This window comes from Martes martes (assembly GCF_963455335.1).
Source record: "Martes martes genome assembly, chromosome: 14".
NCBI lineage: Eukaryota > Metazoa > Chordata > Mammalia > Carnivora > Mustelidae > Martes > Martes martes.
This window is the reverse complement of record NC_137902.1, coordinates 26,480,263-26,495,520: the sequence shown is the minus strand read 5'-3', so window position 1 is coordinate 26,495,520 and position 15,258 is coordinate 26,480,263. Positions and strand designations below refer to the sequence as shown.

The following is a 15,258-nucleotide window of genomic DNA, read 5'->3' as shown; positions in this document are numbered from 1 at the left end:
ATGAAATAAACCAGTCACAAAAAGACAAATATGACTCCAGTATATGAGGTATCTCAAATAGTCAAATTCCAGAAACAGAAACTAGAATGGTGGTTGCCAGGGACTTGGGGGAGGGGGATCTGGGGGGAGCTGTTGTTTAATGGGTATACAATTTCAATTCTGCAAGATGAAAAGCTCTGGAGATCTGTTGTAGAACAACATGAATACACTTAACACTACTAAACTGTACACCTACAAACAGTTAAAATGGTAAATTTCATATCTTTCTAAATACAATATAAAAGTATTTATTTTAAAAAAAAAGTATTTATTTTTAAAAGGGAATGAACTAGGGGCGCCTGGGTGGCTCAGTGGGTTGAGCCGCTGCCTTCGGCTCAGGTCATGATCCCGGGGTCCTGGAATCGAGGCCCGCATCGGGCTCTCTGCTCCGCGGGGAGCCTGCTTTCTCCTCTCTCTCTGCCTGCCTCTCTGCCTACTTGTGATCTCTGTCTGTCAAATAAATAAATAAAATCTTTAAAAAAATCTCAAAAAAAGGAATGAACTAATATACACAAAGTGGATGAAGTTCGAAAAGATTATATTGAATGTAAGGAGATAGGCACAAAAGAGGATCCACTACATGATTCTGTTTATATGAAGCTCAAGAACAGGAAAAACTAATTTATGGTCAGAGAAGTCAGAAAAGTACACAATTCTGGGGACTTTTTGCAGTGATGGAAACGTTCTAAGTCTTGATTTGGCTGATATTACATAGGTATATACATATATAAAAAGTCCAATTACACACCTATGATTTTGCACATTTTACCATATTTAATACTACAATTAAAAAAGAAACAAAGATAGGTTTTCAGTTAGTTGGTAACATTTTATTTATGTTTATGTCTATTTATGGTAACATTCTATTTATGAGCCAGGTGAGTGGCTCATAGATACTCATTTTAGGATCAAGATTTATTACAAATATACATTAATATAGTACTCTATAGAATTTATTGAATAGTTCATATAATTTTTAAGTAGGAAATTAATTCTGATTAAATGGGCAAAAGAAACAGATTTTAATCCATCTCTATCTAAATCCCAACTAGTAAATTATCCCATAAGGAAGATGATGTACAGTCAAATCTCTGGTCAGAAATCTTCCACTCCCTTCTACCCAGACTGAGTTCCAACTATAAGTAGGTAATCCTGCTGCCTTTTCAGCAGTGTCACCAACATAAATGCAGGAGAGGAGAGACCAATGAGAACCAACTGTATCTGGAACATCCTTAAGATTGAGAATTTTCATCATATGAAAATATTATCAAATGTAGAGAAATTAATGTTCATTGGTATACAGGGCAGTGAAAATGCATTATCACACCCTGTGTTTGACATCTCACTCACATGTTATTGGTTTAAAAGAAATTATATGGAAACCAATTAGAACAAAAAATCTCATTAAACCTCTTACAATAGGAGCCCACTTTGCTAGAGCATGCATAATATCTGGGCCCCAGGGAGAAATGTATAATCGAGGTAAAATTAATCAAAACCTACATAAAAAGAACAGCAAGAGACAATTTAAGAGAAAATCTTTCTTCAGTGTTAGAAATTCCTGAAGTCTGATCACTGAGTGCCTAATTCTGCTTATTATTATCTTCCAATATGCAACACTATATTTATAATTAGGCTGATATCACAGTAAAATGACAGTAAGATGCAGACACAATTCATTTAACAATTAATGTACTGAAGCTAAAAATTCTTACCATGTCATTAATTGCCAGCTTAAAACGCTGCCTCAGTTTCAGTTTTAGATGATCACACACCTTCTTTAAGAACCCAGGGGAAATGCAATGCACAAGGCAAGGCTTGTTTAGAGGAGAAATAGCAGGCAGCAGTGAATTTCACACTTTTCTCTCCCTGTGGACCCTAACTCAGAAGAGCCTTTACTGTGACCACCAAGCTTACTACTAATTAAAAGAAGAAACAGTAAAGAGCATCTTCTTTCTCAGTAAAGCCCTCCCACCTGACCTCACTCCAAACCGCCTCTTCATTGTTCTCTACCTGTTAGGTTCTAATTTCTTAGTATAAGAAGAACTAAGGCTTGCTGCGATCTTTTTCCTTCTTCTTCCCCTTCCTCTTTTAAAAATTTAATTTATTTATTTCAACTGGTAAATCCCTCTCCTGGGGTTTTAGGAGAGTAGGAGGACAGAGGAAGATTTGAACCATTCTATGAAGGTTGTCGTCCCTGATTTTTCTATAAAAGGATTTTATTTTTCTAGTCTGGCCCTGGCTGATGATTCCCCACCCACAGATTTTTCTTCACAAATTTATTTTTTACAAAGAGCTTTGCAGTTGATTCTTAAGGAGGTTTTATTCCAGTCTTTGAGGCCATTTTATATAAGAGCAGCAAGCCAAAACCCAGAAAGGGGAGAAAATATTCCCAAATCATCCACCAAATCAGTAGCAGAGTCAGGATTAGATCAAAGCATCTGGACAAAAATTTAGAAGGCATATTTATCAAATGTGCTGATGATACAAAGCTGCAAAAGAAAACCGATACATAGAATGACATAATCAGGACTCAAAAAATATCGTGATAAACTAGAATGACAAGCTGCAATGAACAAGACACATTTAATAAGGCTACAATCTCATTTAGGTTAGTTTCAAGGAAAGATCAACTGGAGATGTTCAGGAGATTCATGACACAGTAACAGTAGCTCTGAATGGTGAGATTTTAGAGGATTACACTTTGTTCTTTGCACTTCTCTGCATTGTTTAAAATTTCTATAATGAACAGGTAGCATTAAAACAAACAGGGGCGCCTGGGTGACTCACTTGGTTAGGTGTTGGCATCTGACTCCTGATCATGAGGTCATGATCTCAGAATCATGAAATCAAGCCCCGCATGGGGCTCTGCATTCAGTGTGGAGTCTGCTTGTCCTTCTCCTTCCCCCTCTACCCACTCTGCGCACGAGTGTGTGCGTGCTCTCTCTCAAGTACATAGATCTTTTTTTAAAAAGATCATTTATTTATTTATTTAACAGACAGAGATCACAAGTAGGCAGAGAGGCAGGCAGAGAGAGAGAGAGAGAGAGAGAGAAGGAAGCAGGCTCCCCGCTGAGCAGAGAGCCCAATGCGGGGTTCGATCCTAGGACCCTGGGATTATGACCGGAGCCGAAGGCAGAGGCTTTAACCCACTGAGCCACCCAGGCGCCCCAAGTACATAAATCTTTAAAACAAATAAACCACCACTCGAACACTACTACCAACTTAATAATTTAAGGATGGGGGAAGAGGTAGCTTGACAGCAGGTCACTTCAAGCAGAGTTCAAGGTTTTAGTGGGACCTAAGTTTGTAATGGACCAGCAACACAATTCAGCTGCTGAAAAACTAATGCAATTGGAGCCTGCAAATACAATGTGTCCAGATCCTGGGTGCTAACAGTCTCCCACTAACCTAAACTACTCCGAGCATATCTGGATCCAGTTCTAGGTGTCATTCAATCCAATAAACATTTACTGAATGCTTATTTGGAATGAGGCATGCCCTAACCCCGTACTTTAGGAGGTAAACTGAGAAGTTAGAATTTCTATGTCTAAAAGACAATCACAGTATGCCAAAGATTTTAAAACCATGACATATGATGAACAATTGAAGGAAGAGAGGATACTACAGAAGAGTAGGAATATACATTTTAGTGCTTTGAAGGAGTTAGTATGTAGAACAGAGAGTACTTTTTTCTTCTTTTTGGTGTTGCACCTGAAGGTTCAGGTTATAAAGAGGAAGATTCCAACATAAGGAATAGATTCTCATCATTTTAAAAAAGATTTTTTTTAAAATTAATCTCTACACGCAATGTGGGTCTTGAACTTACAACCCTGAGGTTAAGACTTGCATGCTCCACCAAATGAGTCAGCCAGGCACCCCAAAATTCTCATCATTTAAAAAACTGAGTAGTCTATAGCCTAAAATATTAAGCACTATTTCACTAAGTGTTCAAGGAAAGGTTGGGTATGACCCCAACAAGTAAGATATATGACTTGGGAAGGAGACCAGATTAGATGGCCTCTTCAGCTTCTTCAGCTTTCAGGGTTCTGAGATCCTGGCACCGCTAATCTGCAACACTGAAGTCCAGCAGAATAAAGGAGGTATGGCACCTGGCATTCTGGTATAAATATGAGAATTTAGAGTGATTATGCTCCTATGAGCCACTCCTCTTTTTGTTTACAACATTAAAAGAAAACCAAAGTTTCATCTGCTGAAGAGATGCCTATTACGTCTGCTGACAGGATAATATACTGCTACCCCATAGTAATGGCTTCCTCAACCCACTAGTAGATTAACAATCTACTGTGTTCTATGTGGTTAGAAAACCTAAGTTAATTGGCCAGAGTTCCAGACTGACTTTTAGGAAAGAAAAAATGGAGAAGGAAAATTAACGGATAAGAGAAAGAACTGTCCACAATTTAAAAAGACTCCTTTTTTAAGTGTCCTAGATATGGGATGGAAAGAAAGAAATTAGGGACCTGAATTATGCCTACTGATCCCATTTGTGGCTAGGATTTATAGTAGTTACATTTAGTAACCAGCATTTTGTGAACTAAGTCATGATTAAGTGTCTATACTTTCTAGCAAGAGTTCCTTTTGAAGAAGGAAAAAAGAAACCAACCATTTCTCAGGTGAAAATGAAACTTTTTGTCTTACCCTGGGATCAACAATAATTAGGGAGGAGCACATCCCTAAAGGACCAAGGACAGCTGTACCAGCAAAAGCACGCCATCTCCAGAGAGCCAGAGGATGAGAAGAACTGGCTGGGAAAAAGCAAAAGCCCAGGAATAATAGACTTTGGACGGCTAGACTCTAGCCCCTTCCCACCCCAATGAACCTACTATAAAATATGTCAAATACCTTTCTTCCTGACCTACTAAGACAGAAGCAGCAATTCTAGGTCACCTTGACTGCCCCTTTGGTTCTCAACTCCTAGCATTTAGAAAGAGTTGTAAAGACAAGGAAGCAGTAACAGAAACAAAAGAATAAAGAAACGCTCCTAAAACCAGAGGGTGCTTTTTTTTTTTTAAGATTTTATTTGTTTATTTATTTGAGAGAAGGGGAGGAGCAGAGGGAGAAGGACAAAGCAGACTTTGTGCTGAGCACGGAGCCTGATGCAAAGCTCAGTCTCAGGGTCCTGAGATCGTTACCTCAGCCAAAATCAAGAGTCGGACGCTTAGCCAACTGAGCCACTCAGGCACCCCAAAACCAGAGGCATCTAAAGAAAGGATCCCAAGTCAATCTCACACAAACACACCACACTTCCTCTCACTCATTCTTTCTCTCTCTGAGTCTCTCTCTTCTCAGGTTTTTGATGCTTACCTATTAAAAAACTGAAAAAAGCATAGGGTGAGATCTACTGACTAAAAGATTAGCAGAATAAAGGACATACATCACATGGCTCATCTCAGATACCCATAAAAAAGTCAATGCTAAGTTTAAAACCTAATTTACCACACCACAAAATTATAGGTATGAGATCCAATTAACTATGAGTGGGACAACTGCAACCAAAGGCCTTTGCTGTGTAGATACACAACTAGAGAAACAGAATGAATGCAGAGAATGTTGTCAGACTGAGAACCTAAAAAGGAGAGAATTTGGGGGTCATTCACTCACACACATGGGACCAAGGGCTAGAACATTCTGGAGGAAACTGACAATCACATATTTCTTCTCCAGTGCTCTCAGCAATTTCATCTGCTCAGAATCAAGCCCTTTCAACTTACCTCAAGGCCCAGGACTCTTTTTTTTTTTTTTTTTAAGATTTTATCCATTTATTTGACAAACAGAGATCACAAGTAGGTAGAGACGCAGGCAGGGGCGGGGGCCGGGGTGGGGGAGGGGGCAGGCTCCCTGCTAAGCAGAGAGCCCAAAGCAGGGCTCGATCCCAGGACCCTGAGATCATGACCTGAGCCAAAGGCAGAGGCTTAATTCGCTGAGCCACCCAGCTGCCCCATGGCCCAGGACTCTTAATTACCTCTAGTCACAAGAAGCAGCTATTCTAGTATCACTGGCTCAGTCCCGAATATAGTCCCTCCAAACCACTTCCAAAATGGTCAAATAAGTACTTGACATAATTCATTAAGAAAGAGAAAAATATCAATGTAAGTAACAAGTAAAAAGACTGTCTGATTGTTTTTTTTTTTTAATTTTATTTATTTATTTAAGAGAGAATGAGTGAGAGAGAGCATGGGAGAGAAGATCAGAGGAAGAAGCAGACTCCCCAAAGAGCTGGGAGCCCGATGCGGGACTCGATCCTGGAAGTCCGGGATCATGACCTGAGCCGAAGGCAGTCGCTCAACCAACTGAGCCACCCAGGTGCCCCTGTCTGATCGTTTTCTAAAACAACATTCAAAGGTCACCAGATACATATATAAGATCTCTTCCAACTAACTCACCATTACAATTTTTCTCCAGCTGGCTATTACAATCCTATAAAACCCTAGCCTTTACAAAAGGTGAGGGTCCACACCTGGGAGGCCTCAACTGACACTCTCAGAGCATACCTGGAACCCACTAAACAGGTACTTCTATTTTACAGCCCAACAGCTTGATTCAGGATAAAGGGCTGAGTTCAAGGCTGACTTCTTTTCTCCTAGGAGTCACACTCCAGAAACAGTCCCTTATCTGAGCCAACAAAAATAGGCCACAGTCAGCAAACCCTACATTGCTGGGAGAAAATGAGATGCAAAAGACAGGGCACAGGACAAGAATATTTTGCACAAACCAACGCTGACTCCAGACATAAATGCACACACCTAACAACTCCTTAATCCATTCCACATCAAAGTACTGTGTCCTTCTCTCAAAGCTATATACCTCCAAAACAAGTGTTTACCAATTAGTGCTGCTACTTTTGCACCATACTCTTTGTTAAAAAGTTCAACATGGAAGCATCAAGAGCCAGTGAGCTCTCTATACATTTTGAGCTGTAGGCTAGTAGCTCACCAAAGAATGGAGCAGGATCTAGAATGCTGTCTTTAACACCTACATGTGAGAAAATCTCTCACAAACAAAATGTATCTAAACTCTAAATACAGACTTTTTCCCCACTCTCACCTAGTCTTAGCTCCAGAGATGATAAAGTGAACAGAATTAGGATCCTGTTTCTAATGCATCCTTACCTTCTCAGGAAATACATGAAATTCTCCTTTTTAGTGTGCTTTTTAGCAAATAAAGTTTACTATAGTGAGTGTTGCATGTGTATGTTTAGATAGAGCTACATAAGAGTGATATTTCTATATCTCACTGGAATTTAGTATAAATCTAAACAATTTCTTTTTTTATGAGTTTTTTTTAAGATTTTATTTATTTATTTAACAGAGATCACAAGCAGGCAGAGAGGCAGGCAGAGAGAGAGAGAAGAGGAAGCAGGCTCCCTGCTGAGCAGAGAGCTGGATGTGGGGTTCGATCCCAGGACCCCGGGATCATGACCTGAGCCGAAGACAGAGGCTTTAACCTACTGAGCCACCCAGGCACCCCAAATCTAAAGAATTTCTAATTCTAATAAGATATATATGGTAGACCCTACAGCAACCTCTAATGAAACAACTAAAAAAATAGTGAAAAAAAATCATTAAAGAAATCAAAGTGCTACATTGGAAAATATTCATTTAATGCAAAAGAAAGCAGTTAATAAGGTACAGGGGAACACAAAAAACATGAGACACATAACAAACTAAAAGTGAAATGGCAGACATAAGTCCAGTTATATCAATAACAACATTAAATGTGAATGCAATAAATAACCCAATCAAAAGGCAGAGATTAACAGACTAGATAAAGTAACCAAGATCCAACCATATGCCATCCACCAAAGACACATTTTATTATTATTATTTTTTTTTTAAATTTATTTGTCAGAGAGAGAGAGGAGCGAGAGTGAGCACAAGTAGACAGAGTGGCAGGCAGAGTCAGAGGGAGAAGCAGGCTCCCTGCCGAGCAAGAAGCCCGATGTGGGACTCGATCCCAGGACGCTGGGATCATGACCTGAGCCGAAGGCAGCTGCTTAACCAACTGAGCCACCCAGGCGTCCCAACCAAAGACACATTTTAGATTCAAAGGTACAAATAGGTCAAAAGTAAAGGAATGAAAAAAAGATATGTCATGACAGAAATGAAGGCAGAGATAATTCAACAATAAAAACTGGGCACTGGGGGCGCCTGGGTGGCTCAGTGGGTTAAAGCCTCTGCCTTCGGCTCGGGTCATGATCTCAGGGTCCTGGGATCGAGCCCCGCATCGGGCTCTCTGCTCAGCAGCGAGCCTGCTTCCCTTCCTCTCTCTCTCTCTCTCTCTGCCTGCCTGTCTGCCTACTTGTGATCTCTATCTGATAAATAAAATCTTAAAAACAAAACAAAACAAAACAAAAAAAAACTGGGCACTGGAGCATGGCAAACCAACCAAGGGGAAGCCCTTAAACTCCTAGGAATTTTGTATGCCAAAAACATTCCCTGTGCACAGGATTCAATACTGTATGACTCATTAGGGTCTGCTGTGGTTGGTCCTGGACATTGAGAAGATCATGTGATGTTGGAGTAGGAGGATTTATCTTGGTGACTTTAGGATGTTGGTTCCTTTGTAGGTATAATTACACAAAGCTAAGAATCCAGGAAGAACTGCCAGAGAAGGAATTAAAAATAAGATTTTATAGGAAAGTACCCACCTTGATCCTGAAAGAAAACAAACCAACAGCAGTAGGAGCAAACGAGCAGTTGTCTCTGATGTCAGGTTGTAAATAATATCATTCTGTATCTCTGGTCCCTTCTAGGTCCACCTAGAGCCAAGGGAACTGAATAAAGCTGGATATGGAAGGGAGCTGCTTTCTAGAATGAAGTCCCATGCAGATCATCAGAACCAAGGCTGGTAAGACCTCCAGACTTGCAAAGTAATAACAATTAAAAAAAAATGATAATAATGAACACTTACATAGCACTGACTGTGCTAGGTATTGACTGTGTGCCAGGTACTATTCCAAGTGCTTTACATATATCGTCATTTAATCATCTCAGCAATGACCCATGTTCCATGAGGAAACTCAAAGCAAAGAGTGGTTTAAAAATGTATCCAAAGTAAGTGGTAGAGCTTAGACTCAAACTCAGAGAACCAAACTCTATATAGAGTCCCTGTTCTTTTTTTTTTTTTTTTTAATATTTTATTTATTTATTTGACAGAGATCACAAGTAGGCAGAGAGGCAGGCCGGGGGCGGCGGTGGGGAAGCAGTCTCCCTGCTGAGCAGAGAGCCCGACACGGGGCTTGATCCCAGGACCCTGAGATCATGACCCGAGCTGAAGGCAGAGGCTTAACCCACTGAGCCACCCAGATGCCCCAGAGTCCCTGCTCTTAACCACTACGTTGTGCCATATCTTAAATAAGCAGAGCAATGAACAAACCTAAAAAACAAAACTGAACAGGGACATACAGAAAAAATGTGGAGTCTCAAATTCTATACTCAACAGTTAATTCAGTCTGATTTCAATTAACAAATCAGAACTGTGGTTAACTCAAAAAAGCAGAGTGGGTGCTGGGAGAGACACACGCAAAAAAGTGAATTTGGAGCTTTACCTTACACCATATATAAAAGTTTCCTTAAAATGTATCAAAGACCTAAATGTAAGAGCTAAAACTATAAAACTCTTCAAAGGAAACATGAGAAAGCTGCAGGACTTGAATTGGCAATGATTGCTTGGATATGACACCAAAAGCATAGTCAACGAAAGAAAAAAACAGATAAGCTGGACTTCATCAAAATTAAAAACTTTTATGAATCAAAGGACACAATCAACAGAATGAAAGGGAATCTACAGGAAAAAAAAAATCTGCAAACCATGTACTTCATAAGAGATTGAAATCCAGAATATATAAAAAATTCTTAGAACTCAACAACAAAACTGCCAAACAACCCACTTTAAGAACTGGCAAAGGATAGGAATAGACAAATAACCAATAAACACATGAAAAAGATAACCATACCACTAGTCATTATGGAAATGCAAGTCAAAACTGCAATTCAATACCACTTCATACTCATTAGGATAGCTATTACCAAAAAATAGAAAATAACGAGTATTAGCCAGGGTAATGGAAACTGGAATCCTTGCACAACACTGGTGGGAATGCAAAATGGTACAGCTGATATGGAAAAGGGTACGGTGATTTCCCCCCAAAATTAAAAAGAAAATGACCATATGATTCAGCAATTCCACTTCTGGGTATATACCCAAAAAAAGAAAAAGCAGGTTCTCAAAAGATTTGTACACCCATGTTCATAGAAGCATTGTTTATAATAGCCAAAAAGTGGAAGCAATGCAAGGGTCCATCACTGGATAAATGATAAATGTGGTATACATACAATGGAATATTATTCAGTCTTTTTTTAAAAAGTGGGGGAAGAAGGGGTGCCTGGCTGACTCAGTCAGTGGAGCATGGGACTCTTGATCTTGGGACTGTGAGTTCAAGTCCCATGCTGCGTGCAGAGATCACTTAAAAAAACAACAGAAGGAAATTATGATATATGATATAACATGGAAGGACCTTGAGGATATTATGCTAAGTAAAATATGCCAGGCACAGAACGACAAATATTGTTTAATTCCTCTTATAAATATGTTCCTAGAGTAGTCAAACTCACAAACACAGAAAGTGGAATGGCAACTGCCAGGGGCTAGAAGAGGAGGGAACGAGGAGTTACTATTTCATTTCAGTTAAGAATATGAAAAAGATGCCTCATGGTGATGGCTGCACAACACTATGGATGCACTTAATGTCATAGAAATGTAGATTTAAAAATGGTTAAAATAGTAAATTTTATATTATGCATATTTTCTTGCAATTTTCTTTAAAAAAAGCAAAGTGAGGGGGTGCCAGGGTTGTGAGATCAGCCGCTGCACTGGGCTCCATGCTCAGCACGGAGTCTGCTCTAGATTCTCTCTCCCTCTCCTGTCCCTTCCCCTCCCACACTCTCTTGGGCTCTCTCTCTCCAATAAATAAATCTTTTTTTTTTTTTAAGATTTTATTTATTTATTTGACAGACAGAGATCACAGGTAGGCAGAGAGGCAGGCAGAGAGAGAGGAAGGGAAGCAGGCTCCCCGCTGAGCAGACAGCCTGATGCAGGGCTCGATCCCAGGACCCTGGGATCATGACCTGAGCCAAAGGCAGAGGCCTTAAGCCACTGAGCCACCCAGGCGCCCCTCCAATAAATAAATCTTTAAAAAATAATAATGATGATGATAAATCAAAAAAATTTTAAAAGGAAAGCGGAAAAAGACCCCAAGGGAAATATATAAAACTAAAGTCACACTCACCTGAAATCACAGCAGCCCCAACTAAAAATCTTATTATTCCATTACAAATATCTGGATCTCTTCAACCAAGACTTCTTTACTGTACTGTAGTTCACCAAACCTAGCTATGACCTAATGCAAAACCTCACTTTGCAGCATAAACCAAGTTAGGGGAAAACAGATGATTAGCCACATGGGATTCAGTGTTTGGTTTTTTATTTCTAGCTGTCCTCTTAAGAGATCAGAGAACAGCAACTATTAGAATAATATGTAATGCTCCCAGTCACTGGGGAAACGATATTATACCAGCCTCATTTTGGTGCGTTGTTTTAATCTGCATAATGCTTTTTATTCTCTGTAATGGGAGATCAGCAGGGTCTGCTTAACAGAAGAAAGGTCATTACTGATAAATTCTAACCCAGGGGATAATCTGAGCCTGCCTGTCTGCCACTTTTGAGCAGACAAGTGGTTTAGAAGCTTATTTTCATGTACTTCTTGCTATTCAAGAGTCATCAGCCCAATGCCTCTGCTCCTGTCATTTGACTGTGTTGGTCCATATTTACTTTTCACTATACTACATTGCATCCTTCAGCTAAAGTGCCTGGTGTCAAACTGTTCCTCCTCTCAACTCACCAGTATCCATTCTGATAAAAGAACTGTGACTCAAAGGCAAATTCTGTAGCCTAAACAGGTTCATGGGCAAGCGGATTTGGATGGACTCTGCCTAGCTGAGACCTCACATTCCCTTTCCAACCCTAATTGCAACCATCAACAGTGAATGTGCGCTCCCTGATTACCGCCTGAGGGCTTTTTCTCCATGACATTCAGAATTCTATATGCAGCCTGCTCCAAAGGGTGCTATGCTCAATGAACTCCCCTATCAGAGGCTGCTGAGAGCTATTCTTGTTCCCCAGCCTCCCTAGCAGAGTGTACATTTAAAGCTTTCCTCCTCCCCCTCCTCCCCCTCCTTTTTTTTGAGGGAATATTTTTTAGGATGAAGGAAAACAGCTACATAAGCACATAAGCAGGAAGTGGGGGAGGACTACTTGAGCACTGAAACAAAGAGATCATGGAGCAAAGAGAGGGACAAGAGGCAAACTTACAAGGTGAACAATTAAGACACTTACAAAGAAATGCACTAAAAAACCTCATTCCAAACCCCAAGCTTGTCACTAACCACAGCAATATCTAAAAAGTCACTCTTGTCAACCCTTGGAGGCCTAATGGATAAAAAGGCATTGCCAAAGAAAAACTAAACTTTAGTGCATTCCTAATACAGGAAAAATTTAATATATTAATTACAGAGTTAAAACTTTATCCACCTTAAGAAAATTACAGATCAGGAAAAAACCTATTTGCAGTGATTCAGCCACTATTTCTGTGAGCAACCAGAGAATAGGATTGTGAACTTGGTGCTAATAAAATGCTAATTAAGTGAAAAGCATTAAGATGTTAACTTCAGTAGATTCATTAAGGGCTTCAAATTACTTACCTTGAAAGTTGTTTGGTTAGAAGAAGGTCAGATTTTAGTCTAACATTTTTCTTTTTCTCTTTTGACTAATTAGGTTAATAGTCAGCAGACATCTTCCTAAAGTACAGGATCTCGCTAGGGTAACCTGCTAAGTGGTGGCAGGAAATATTTAGCATAGAAGTCTCCAAGCAAAACTTCCCAAGTGCTTTCCTTCCAGTCCTGCATTTGGCCCCTCAGAGTATTTTTCCTTTGTGGACTGAAAGGTCCCCCAATGATAGGTCCGTGATCAAAGGAGCGAGACTGATAGAAAGTGAAGGTCAAGCAAAGCTTTATTTCGCGCCAAGCATTGAGAATCAAACCGACCGGTCGGGGCGGTCTCTTAAAAGGGGCAACGCCTCCCTGCCTTACAGACTAACTTTTTTTTTTTTTTTTAATTAAATTTTTTATTTATTTTCAGCGTAACAGTATTCATTGTTTTTTCACCACACCCAGTGCTCCATGCAATCTGTGCCCTCCCTAATACCCACCACCTGGTTCCCCCACCCTCCCACCCCGCCCCTTCAAAACCCTCAGGTTGTTTTTCAGAGTCCATAGTCTCTCATGGTTCACCTCCCCTTCCAATTTCCCTCAACTCCCTTCTCCTCTCCATCTACCCTTGTCCTCTATATTATTTGTTATGCTCCACCAATAAGTGAAACCATATGATACTTGACTTTCTCTGTTTGACTTATTTCACTCAGACTAACTTTTATAGAGCAAAAGCCATGTGGTTGGGCCTGGCCACACGCAGGTGGCCAATGAGATTGTAACACACAGAGAAAGCTGCACAGTCATGCTAGGTCATACACGGGTGGCCAATTGAATTATAATTTACCCTAGTAGATATTTGAACTAGCCTATCACCTTGGTCAGAACTGGAGCCCAAAAGGCGAGACCCACACTCTTTGGTAGCTAGGGGACAGTACCGGCGCCCCACTGATTGGATGTCTGCACCTGGCCTGACCCGCCCTTGTATTTAGGCTTTGTTACCTGGGACTGGTTTCCCGGGCTTGCTTTTTAAGTAAGATCCCTGAGTGGGGAGGGGAGGGACAGTTTAAGTTTTATTGCATAAACAACAAAATCACTGTTTAACCAGATGGAGCTGCTCTGGCTAAATAGGCCCTTACAGGACCAGCTGATCTGTGAAGGCAGCTGAAGTAACAATTATACAAAGTAGAATTTTAAAGTAATGTTTTATTTTTCTTGTGGCAAAACAAAGGAACAACTCACCTATGGGAAGGAACAAACACAGGGCCCTGAACATTAATGACATCAGGTGTTTCAATAAAAATAGCAGTTTCAGGGCACCTGGCTAGCTCAGTCAGTACATTCATCTCAGGGTTGTGAGTTCAAGCCCCACGTTAGGCATGAAGGCTACTTAAAAAGAAATAGTTTCTCAAAAACACTAATTTGGAAAAACATTCAAGCCCCTATGTTTACTGCAGTATTATTTACATTGGCCAAGATATGAAGGCAACCCAAGTGTCCATCAAGAGATAAACAAATAAATTTGTGGTATATATACATATATATTCACATACAATGGAATATTACTCAGCCATTAAAAAAGACTGAGATCTTGCCACTGACAACAACATAGATGAACTTAGAGGGTATTATGCTAAGTGAAATAATGTCAGACAGAAAAAGACAAATACTATGATTTCACTTACATATGAAATCTAAAAACCAAAACAAATAAGCAAATAAACAAAAACAGACTCATAAATACAGAGAACAAACTGGTGGTTGCCAGGTGGGTGTGGGTAGGGGGATGGATGTTATAGGTGAAGCAGTTTAAGAGGTACAAATACAAATTGTTCAGTTACAAAATAAAAGCAAAGATTAAAAGTACAGCATAGGGAATATAATCAATAATACTGAAATAACTATGTATGGTGAGAGATGGTAACTACACTTATCATGGTGAGCACTGCACTATGGATAGAATTGTTGAGTTGCTATGCTGTGCACCTGAAACTGATACAACACTGTATGTCAACTATACTTCAATTTAAAAACCAGCAGCTTCTAAGCAGCTGCATTTTTAAGAATCTCTCTGAAGGATCAAACAGGAAGAGAGAGACAAATTGTTTAAACACAAATAACTCTGACAATTAAAGAACTGGCATGACTAAGCCACGAAAGACAAGTGAAAAGCAAACAGACTGACACTTGAGCAAATTTAGGCCTCCAAGCATGTGGAAGCACTTTGAATTTTCACTGTCACAATCTAAACTCCAAAGAACATTAAAGTCTGCAGCCTTTCTGCTGCCTTTCACCTGCTGGTAAGATACTATGTTAGGGCTGCCATTAGATATATTGCATCCCAGAAGATTCCAAAGACTTAACTTGTAGCTGTCATCAACCAACAAACCAGCTTGAGGCCCTCTCTGCTGTTAGATGTCTGATAATTTCACAT

The 15,258-nt window shown here is 39.9% G+C and overlaps 1 protein-coding gene across 3 annotated transcripts in view; it reads right to left on the bottom strand.

Moving 5' to 3' along the window:
- Positions 1 to 15,258, bottom strand: part of ARMH3 (armadillo like helical domain containing 3) — a 174,758-nt gene that overhangs the window by 61,764 nt on the left and 97,736 nt on the right. The window lies entirely within an intron of this gene.